Raw genomic sequence first — 11,198 nt, forward strand, 5'->3', positions numbered from 1 at the left:
TCCTACCCCACCGAACCTCCAAGCCATCAAGACTTTCATCCGAGACTGCATCCGTACACTCGTTCCAGGCCAAGGCAATGCAAGTATCGTACATTTAACTAAACTAAACAGAGGTTTAGTATAAGCTGTAGACCCCGTTATAAACGGCGCTGATGGTTTTACTCAGGTGGTTAACTGACTCTTTTCATAGCTTCATGCTCTAGTTTTTCCTGATAGTTTCATCCATCACGCCTCATTTGCCCTTACCCATGTATGAGTGATTGTTTGTTTGTTTGTTTGTTAGACTAGTTTGTGTTAGTGTTTGGCTCTCACTGTGGTTCGCTGGAGTCCCAAAGCTTTAGAAATGGCTTTATAACCTTTTCCAGACTGATAGATCTCAATTACTTTCTTTCTCATTTGTTTCTGAATTTCTTTGGATCTCGGCATGATGTCTAGCTTTTGAGGATCTTTTGGTCTACTTCACTTTGTCAGGCAGGTCCTATTTAAGAGATTTCTTGATTGCGAACAGGTGTGGCAGTAATCAGGCTGATATATATATATATATATATATATCAAACTGACCAGAACACAGCATGAGGTGTTATGTTAATTAAAAACATTTTTTATGTGTGTCAGTGACTGCTGTGCATTACATGATGATACACTGAACTGCATTATTCTGACAGGATGGCAGTGTAGGCGTATCATGGGCGATCTTAATGCATCAGAAATGAGCTTCGCTGCTGTTGTTATGAAAGATATTAGTATTAGAAAGAGAATAAAATGAAAGGAATATAATATTTAGAGAGCTAAGGAGGGAATGTGTGCAGCAGAAGGTATAGAATGATTTATGATTCACAATTTCATTTCCAGGCTACACTTTAACAACAGTACAGTATCCAACGACAGGCTCTTGTGCACCATGAGAGTGAGACTGTGAGCCATCCAGCGTTGAACAGCTCTCTCAGATTAGTACTCTCTCAGATGTTTCAATTGACCGTTTGCAAAGACCCGCCCTCCTTAGTTACTGTTGCTATCCCCGAAAAACAATGCTGCTCTCACACTACACACCTGTTCTCACGCAGTGAAAAATACATCGCAGAGCAAAGAGGAAACTGACAACACACCGACAGAGAAGACAGAGCAGGTTCAAGTATGACACAAGGTCTCATGACTCTCAGCTTTCAAATTTTGTCATTTTAAAAGAAATTCAAACAATAAATACCGTTTTGTAGCGTGACAGATCACTGTATTGCTTCAGTTCAAACACGTGAACCGATCGTCTTTTCATATTTACGTAAAGCACGAAATGAACATGAATAAACATCAAAGTATATTATTTCATCCACGGAAAACACCATTTTTCAAGTTTAAGTCCACCGAAGTTAATCTACTCTCTGTCTGTCTGATTTGTGGTTAAGGCTAGAAGGGATACAGCTGTGGTTACTGGGCATGCGCATTTACATATTTTCAGAGCCAACAATATAACGTGAAACCTATGAAAATGGTTTTAAAAAGCACATGGAGCCATAGTTTCATCACTTTAGAGTGTCGCAGTGACCGTCTTTTTGCAGTAAAGGACCTGTCGTTGGCTGCGTCCGAAAACTCTAAAATGCTGCCTTCAGAGGCATTTTTGAGTTCAGAGCATTTTTTAGCTCAACGGTTGAGCTAAAAAATAAAGATGGCATCTAAAAGTTGCGTTTGGTGGTCAGTTTGTGTGTAAATGTATATTTCTGACTAACTTTTTGCACTTTTGATGTTATTTCTTTTTGAGTTCAGAGCATTTTTTAGCTCAACGGTTGAGCTAAAAAATAAAGATGGCATCTAAAAGTTGCGTTTGGTGGTCAGTTTGTGTGTAAATGTATATTTCTGACTAACGTTTTGCACTTTTGATGTTATTTAGTATTATAGTAATTAAATATTCATTTAGTTATCACCAAAACTCATTCTATTTTGTTGTAGATCATTAAACCGTTAAGCTGCCTCAGAAGCCTGTCCAAAATCGGACAAGTTTCATGAGGTGCCTTCATGCAAAAACACTGCCTGTAATGTCATTGCCTCATACGGCAGTGAGGCAGCAAGTCAGCTGTCTACGTTTTCGGATGCAGCCGTAGTTTAATGAGTGGGAAGATGACATGAACGCGAGGTTAGCTGCATTGAAAACAGATGAGCGCACATATGCATACAGCTCCCTATCGGGGCGATGTTCACTGGATTTTGTTCACAGAATGACAAGAGCACACGTTTTAACATATCATTTTATTATTTCACATGCAGTATTTTAAGTTAAGCGCTGCAAACCATGCATACAGCGCCGGTGTTGGGCCCATTTTCGACTCCCTGCCCAATTATTACCCCCCTTGTTAAAATCACTACCTGATTGCCTTATCCTAACCCCACCCCTAATCCTAACCCCTCCCCTACACTTTATCCTTAACCTACCAACACTAGGGGGTAATAATCTGTCATGGAGTAAGAATTGGGCACAACACCGGCCGTAGATGTCGGGCAAGATGGTGGATAGCAGCGGCGGCATATAATATCCGTGTTCGGATTGGTCAGATCGCCTGTCAATCAAGTTATCTATCTATCTAATCATCCATCCCAATCAAGTTCAAGTTAAGAACCAGAATAAATCCTGTGTAATGTGAACATGTGCATGTGACTCAATAAATTTGCAAAAATAAATGTACAGTGGTGCCGAAAAGCATTTAAACACTTAAAATATCATTGCATTAGAAAACAAAATATCAAACCAAGTGACATTTGTTTTAAAGAAATAGTTCACAAAAATGTTAAATGAACAACAGAGCAATGAAACACACACACACACACACACACACACACACACACACACAATCATTTAGGGTTGGTAGCCTTTTTAATATAGGTTGATAGGGATGGGTAAAAAATATTGATATCTTGATTTGAATCGATTCTCATTTATTAGTCTAGCCTGTTTTCAGTTAATGGATGGAACATTGAAGGGCACCTCCCATTCAATATATGGAAATAAGCATTGCACTTTGGTACTTTCAATATGAAACAGTCTCAGATTTCAAATTCTGTCCATTGTATTGCAGTATTCAAACAATAAACACTGAAGTTTAAACCTTCAATATTATAGTATTGTAGTACCAACCGACTCATGTATATTTTACAGCATTAGTTAAGAGAATTTTTTCCTTGAGAAAATTTGGCATGTGTACCTGATATATATCCAAAATAATCGATATTGAATTGAATCAAATCGAATTGTGAAATTTGTGTCAAAACCCAGCCCTATAAGTTAATTATTTTATTGGTAATTTTATCATAGATCAAAAGTGACCGTAAAGACATTTAAAACGATACAAAAGACGTTTTTGTTTCCACAAAAATATTAATCAGTACAGCTATTTTCAACAGTGATAATAATAATAAATGTTTCTGAAGGATCACGTGACACTGAAGGCTGCAGTAATGATGCCGAAAATTCAGCTTTGCATCACAGAAATAAATTACATTTCATAGTATATTCAAATAGAAAACAGTTATTCGAAATTGTAATAATATTTCACAATTTTACTGTTTTTACTGTATTATTAAACAAATATGCAGCCTCGGTGAGCAGAAGAGACTTCTTTTAAAAAAACATTTAAAAAAATCTTACTGACCTAAAACTTGTAAAAAAAATTAAAAATAAAATAAAATAAAATTAAATTAAAAAAAGGTGAAAGCTGAATCTATTGGGCAGAACTGGAAAAACTCAGGTAAGGCCATGAGCAAAAACAGTTTAAATTGTTCACCTTTCAGGTGCAGTGACTTCACAGCATGGCCAATTCCTGGAAACAAAACCAAGCATGTGGTGTATTTCGTCTCTGACCTCGATCTCCTGCAGTTATCCGAGAGGAAGTTGTAGCTAAGGGTGTGAGAGAGTCTGATTTTTTTTTTTATACCTATATTACCTCTAGAACTGGAAGTATTGAACGGCCCTGCTTGACCAAAAAAACAACAACAGCCACCAAACAAACCCAGATGCATTCACAAGCCTGACTCATGTGTGCTGGCAGCATGTGGCGCATTGTGATTTTACCCCCCAGGCTGCACACTATACAATCCGTGTTACATTAGCATTTGAATGTGTGCCATTTTCACCTACGGTCCAAACAAAAAATGCTCTATACATCAGGCTTGTCTCATTCAGTCAGAGTTCCGATTTAACAAGCATGACATATGCCTCTATTTACAGTTGCACAAAAAAAAGCAAAAGTCCCAAATACAAACAAGACAGCATCTGTCTAGACCGCAACACATCAACATTCTGCAACGTAAGCTCTATGATGCTATCAGTCACTGCTGATGTGCTTACGGTGACCTGAGGAGTTTGCCATGTACTATGTGGCACTGCCATAAAGCTTTATCGCTCTGCAGCAACCAAACGTCTTCTTGTGTTGTTTATGCATGTGGCTACAGTGAGCTGACCTCGAACAATTATCTCTGACGATCTCCTCTGAGATTTAGATTCAGGTCAAGAGTTCTTAAATGCTCCTGCTGGTAGATGTAGATGATGTAGACCTCTGCCATCAATTAGAAATCCTGACTCAGCCAATTCAAAAGTAAAGAGAAAACTTGAATATAAATAAGCAATTGTAAAAGTGTTCCAGGGTGAGAAGAGAAGACCTTAATTTTTATAGTATTTACTGAATTTAATGAAAAACTGATTAACTACATTTGCAGTTTGCATACTACATGTTGACATTGTTATTTTGGTCAAATTGTAAGGAAACATTGCAACTTGTTTTAAGAGCAAGTCCATAATGCACAATGAAAAAAAAAATGCATCCAAGATGCATCCAGTTTGGTGGACGAAAAGAGAGAAACATTCATTATAACAATTTTCAAAATAGTCCAATAGGACTGATGGATGGATGGAACAATAGGACGGATGGAACAATAGGACTGACGGATGGACGGATGGAACAATAGGACTGACGGATGGACAGATGGAACAATAGGACTGACGGATGGAGGGATGGAACAATAGGACTGATGGATGGATGGATGGACCAATAGGACGGATGGAACAATAGGATGGATGGAACAATAGGACGGATGGACGGATGGAACAATAGGACTGATGGACGGATGGAACGATAGGACTGACGGATGGACGGATGGAACGATAGGACTGACGGATGGATGGAACAATTGGACTGACGGATGGACGGATGGAACAATAGGACTGATGGATGGATGGAACAATAGGACTGATGGACGGATGGATGGAACAATAGGACTGATGGACGGATGGAACAATAGGACGGATGGACCAATAGGACGGATGGACGGATGGAACAATAGGACGGATGGAAAAATAGGACTGATGGACGGATGGATGGAACAATAGGACTGATGGATGGATGGATGGGACAACAGGACGGATAGAACAATAGGACTGATGGAACAATAGGACGGATGGAACAATAGGACAAATGGAACAATAGGACTGATGGACGGATGGAACAATAGGATGGATGGACAGATGGAACAATAGGACTGATGGATGGATGGATGGAACAATAGGACGGATGGAACAATAGGACTAATGGACAGATGGACCAATAGGACGGATGGATGGATGGATGGAACAATAGGACTGATGGACGGATGGAACAATAGGACGGAGGGAACAATAGGACGGATGGACGGATGAAGCAATAGGACTGATGGACGAATGGAACAATAGGACGGATGGATGGATGAAACAATAGGACTGATGGAACAATTGGATGGACAGACAGATAGATGGATGGATGGAAGATTCAGATTCTACATTAATAAATACAATACAGCAAATCATATATGAGGGAAAGAGGCGAGATTAGAGGGTGGAACAGTGAAAAAAGAGGTTTAATGTTCCTTATTAAAACTAAAAGTTTTTCTAGGATGATGGTGGACCAGGAGCATTAAAGATGAGATGAGGGAATAAGAATCACCGCATGAAACACCGCTGAAGGGTGAGCTGCTTAAAAGTGAGGCTTATTGGGCACAATTACTAGAGGAACCTGATAGTGTGTCTCTGTGTGTCGGCACATTTTCCAGAGAGAGATATTGGCTTGTTACTTGATTTTAATATCTCTGCTATCTTTCACCCACAGGGCCACATTAGATTATAGCTCATGAAAGAATAACGAGGTAGAACCACAACCAACACAAAATCAAATGAGACACTGAGGTGATGCGATGCATTGGTGCTGCATACAACATCTACAACTCGTTATACTGGATTAAAACACTTCAATTCTATTTACCGTCACACCTCATAAAGATCCTTCAGTCTCAAGCATATTTTAAATGGAGGAAATGCACAACAAACGCTTTTCAAATTAATTTACTTAAGCAGCAAAACAATAAGAGAACAAAGTCCTTTGGGCCACATGCCACATTTTTCAGTGTTTTTATCAATCAGTGAATAGACGGAGCAGCACAACTGAAACATCCACTGACAAGATCATTAAGTTTGCCTCGTGACTAGTGCAAATATTGGCTTTGTCCCAAATTGCACACTATCCATCATAAACGCAAGTTTAAATTTAGTACATCCCAAATCAAAGTATGTTTAAAACAGTGTTTAAAGGATTTCAAAGGCACATCAAAAGCATAGTTTTGGGTTAATATACCAATAATTATACTACACAAGAGGACAACCTTGATTTCTTTCTTTTTTTTCCAGTAAAAAATGTCCAGGAATACTAATTCAAAAAATGCTACAGCAGTTCTTCCATGTATGAACCTATGAACATTTTATATGGAAGCTTGTTTCTGCAATGGAATAAAAAATAGGCCTAGTAATTCAAAAAAAAAAGTGATTTTATCTCATGATTCAGACTTTTTTTCTTAAAATTCTGATTATCTCACAATTAACACTTTTTTACTGAATTGCAAGATATATCTTTATATCTTGCAATTCTGGCAATATATCTTGCAATTCAGAATAACAGTTGTAAGTCAGGATTGAGAGATAAATTCAAAACTGCAAGAAAAAAAAAGTTAAAATTCTAAAGTTTATATCTTTATATTAGTTTTATCTCGCAATTCTGCCTTTTTTGTTGTAATAATAATAAATTAATTTTTTATTATTTTATTATTTCCATAATTTTATGGGTTAGATTTAATGCAGTTAGTGCCATAAAACTGTTTACTCTCAGCATAGATTGATATGCAATATCCCTCCTCTACCTGAGAAAAGATTTCATCCAAAGTTTAGACACGGACCTGACACTGACAAAGTCACCATTTCCTTTTCATCAATGAACCGCAAGAAACTCCACACTCTCTCGACTATTTGATGATCTAAGTGTGTTAGCAGGAGTCCTGCTAAACCCCCTTCACACACCCCCCCTGTTACCTGGAGGCGCTAGATTTCAGTGGCTGCCGCTGCTTTAGACTTTTTAATGGGAGGATTTGAGTGGAATTTAAAAGAGTGAAGGTCACCTTTACATGGGTAAATTGAGAAACTTTACCAGCCATGAATAAATTTTTACCAGCTACATGGAACTGTATTTAGCATTGTTTTTCTTGCTTTCTGCGTTTCATGTTCTATCTCTTTCCTCTTGCTCCCTTCATTTCTCACTTATTTTAATTACTACATAAAGTGACATTACTCTTACTAATGACCTCTTCATTTGACTGTATGTGTATTAGTAAGAAGGATGATGGTGTTTGAGTCAGATGTTGTAGAAATAACATAACCCACAATTCTGTGCTTATGCTGAGTTGCAATCATGTGATGCCTTGGTTTAATGCCCTTGTAATGGTTAATAAATCAAACGAACATATAATTAGACATGACAGGCACTCTTAAAAAAAAGAAAGATGTTTTGCATAGATCATAAATGATCACAAATGCATGCTATACAGATCATTTAAGGGTGATCTGGCTATCCCATACGGCAAAAAAGTACGTTTTCAAATGTGTATATATTTCAAAATGTACAAAACATTCTAAATATTCAAAAATATACAATTTCATGTGTTTCAATCCAAGAAAATACATTCACTTGTCACATTTGAATAAAAACGTTATTTGTTGTCTATAATGTGTGTAAATAAATACACTCTAGTAGGTTAATCCATTCACATATCTAGCCTAAATAGGCTACTGTAAGACTGGAAATGTATTTTGCTGTACAGAATGAGAGTTAAAAGTAAATATATATTTCAGTTTAAAAAATATATGGCATTGTGCTTGACTGTTTACAACATACAGTGGGTACGGAAAGTATTCAGACCCCCTTCAATTTTTCACTCTTTATTATATTGCAGCCATTTGCTAAAATCATTTAAGTTAATTTTTTTTCCTCATTAATGTACACACAGCACCCCATATTGACAGAAAAACACAGAATCGTTGACATTTTTGCAGATTTGTTAAAAAAGAAAAACTGAAATATCACATGGTCCTAAGTATTCAGACCCTTTGCTCAGTATTTAGTAGAAGCACCCTTTGATCTAATACAGCCATGAGTCTTTTTGGGAAAGATGCAACAAGTTTTTCACACCTGGATTTGGGGATCCTCTGCCATTCCTCCTATTGAAGGGGGTCTGAATACTTTCCGTACCCACTGTACATTTAAAATATATTTTGGCAAGCGTTTTTTTGTTTTGTTTTTTTGCCATATGGGATATAATGTGGAACACCAGGAACCAAATTAAGATATCAAGGTGTCAAAGTTTGGTTATAATCTTAATAGCCAGAATTTAACTTGCGGCATGAAGTCTGTCCCTCAGTTATGGCCTAGAATTACCCACTTAGACAGAAAGAGATGATCTAAAGGAGATTCTGCCAACAATAATAGACCAGCACAGATTTTTTTTTTTTTTTACATAATCATGCAGCAATATCTATGAAAACACTGTAAAAATTAGTGAAAATGTTTGTAGACTTTGACAAAACAAAGCACTGCTTTTGATGATCTAGTTAAAAAGACGTATTTTTTCTCTCTTAATTTTTGCATTTCACTTCTGTTCCAGCTTGTGTGCTAATCTATTTTATGCTTAAACTCGGCATTGTGTATTTTAAGTCTTATGATAAAAAGCTTACAAAGTTTCTCATTTGTACGTCACTTTGGATAAAAGCATCTGCTAAATGAATACATGCAGATGTAGTTTACTTACTGATAAGTGCTTCAAACAGAACTCTTTCAAAAGACTGTCAAAGACTGGATGACACTAACCTTGCAAACTTTGGCAGATTTGTTTTTCCTCAGTGCTCACTGTATCATACTGGTAGACTCTTAACATGACTTTGTTCCCAGCTGGCGATCAGACTGGACGTGGTGATTTCTGCCATGCTTGCTTTTTTGTGTGTAATGTGCATTAAATGGTCAGTAAACAAACTGAGAGCTGCATGCTCTCGTCTTTGCTCATGGGCCTTCAGTTTGGACAAGGATCTTTTTAGTCACAGGAAAATGACATCATGACGAAGCTGATTGGCTGATGGCACCACAGGCCTAAACCCTTCACTAGTGATCATGAGCTGTTATGTCAAAGACAACAGACCGGGAAAAATATCAAACTATTTCTGCTTTTTAGAGCCTACAAAAAAAGAATGGCCACTAGAATGTTGTTATCACTAATTAAAACTATTAAAAATCATTCAGATTATTTGACTGAAATAAAGCTAAAATAATACAAATTTTAGATTAACAAAGTACAATGGTTTGATAAAGAAATGGTCACTTGTACAGTTGTTTAACTATAATATAATACTAAATATTATAATGTAAAATTAAACCATGATCATAATACAATGTTGTTATCTAAAAAATTAAATGCAGTTCAATTCAATTCAATTCAATTCAATAAGAAATTAGAAATGTTGCCTTGGCACCTAACTGAAATAAATTGAAGTTGTCAAATTAAAATAAAATTAAATAGAAATATTTTTAAAAATAATAAAAATGACAAGAGCACATAACAAAATTACTAATAAACAAAATGAACATAAAAATAAAAGCTAATTTAGGTTAGGTTATTATAGTTAAATTACACAAAAATTAATCTGTTTAATTTGATAAAAAAAAAGGAAAAATGTAAACCAAAATTGAACAAATAATATAAGACTATAAGACATAAAAAACTAATAAAAATGACAAAACACACAGCAAAATAATAAAACCTTAATTAAAAGGAAAACGGAAAATGTAAAAAAAAAAACTAATTCAAAATATTAATTAAAAACTATAATAATAACAGTAAAATAAAATAAAAATTATTATAGTATCTCAGTGAAACTAAAATATCACTGATTCAAAATATATACAATAAATAGCATACAAATAATACTAAAATAGCACTGCATTCGTGCAATGTTTCAAGAGAAAGAGGCGAAAATAAATAAAACAGCTGCAGGAGGACAGAATATCATAGACAAACCATCACCCTTGATGACTCCCTTGGGCACAAAGGTTTACACATCTTCATTTTTGTATATGCACTCATTTTCTGAATGGAAGAGCATTGTACAGTAACATTTACTCAGCCGTTGTGCCATTTCACTGCTGTAATTTGAGGCATTTTTCAGATGACTGAAGTGTCAAAGGCAACCATTACAGATGAACCCTTTTTGTAAATGATGTTTGCGTACCTTGATGCAGTACTTCTAGTTACTCATTTCCTGTGTTGTTTGCTTTTTCAGCCATTTTCTCAGTCGCCGCACTGATTCATCTAACAGCATGACAGCATCCAGAAATCTGGAACATCTTATCTTGTGCAACAGAAAAAGCTTCGAAAATGCTTTTCGATTTACAGAAGTCCTCCCGAGCGTGTCTACTTAATCGACCTCGTGACATCAAATACATCACTGGTAATTATTTGTTAGCCTAAACAGGATAGATGTACAGCTCACTTGATTGTATTTCATTGAGGCTTTCATCACTAGGACAATTAAACTTAACATGAGAACCAACTAGCGAGCACATTTGAATTTGAATTTGATTTCCTTTTTAATGGTATCTTAGGCTATACTGAACAATATTTCTGAAATTCATACATCATTGACCACTTCCGTTCATATTAGTCATCCAGATGAAACAGTACTGGATTACAATTTCTGAATTTGATTTATGGTTTATTACAGACGTTGAACATCTAGTTCCATCCAGCAGGCTTTTGAATCATGCATAATGAATTTACTAAACACGTAAATAAAAACCACTTCCTGTGCAATTCTGTAT

General features: G+C 36.1%; 1 long non-coding RNA gene across 2 annotated transcripts in view; it reads right to left on the minus strand.

Annotated features, from left to right (window-relative positions):
- Positions 1-9,412, minus strand: part of LOC107693130 (uncharacterized) — a 16,595-nt gene extending 7,183 nt beyond the window's left edge. For both annotated transcript variants that reach the window (XR_001634713.1, XR_001634715.1), the window contains exon 1: positions 9,198-9,412. This is a non-coding gene — a long non-coding RNA (uncharacterized LOC107693130). The remainder of the gene's footprint in view (positions 1-9,197) is intronic.
- Positions 9,413-11,198: the final 1,786 nt, after the last annotated feature.

This window comes from Sinocyclocheilus anshuiensis, unplaced genomic scaffold (genome assembly GCF_001515605.1).
Source record: "Sinocyclocheilus anshuiensis isolate Anshui unplaced genomic scaffold, SAMN03320099.WGS_v1.1 scaffold45, whole genome shotgun sequence".
Taxonomy (NCBI): Eukaryota; Metazoa; Chordata; class Actinopteri; order Cypriniformes; family Cyprinidae; genus Sinocyclocheilus; species Sinocyclocheilus anshuiensis.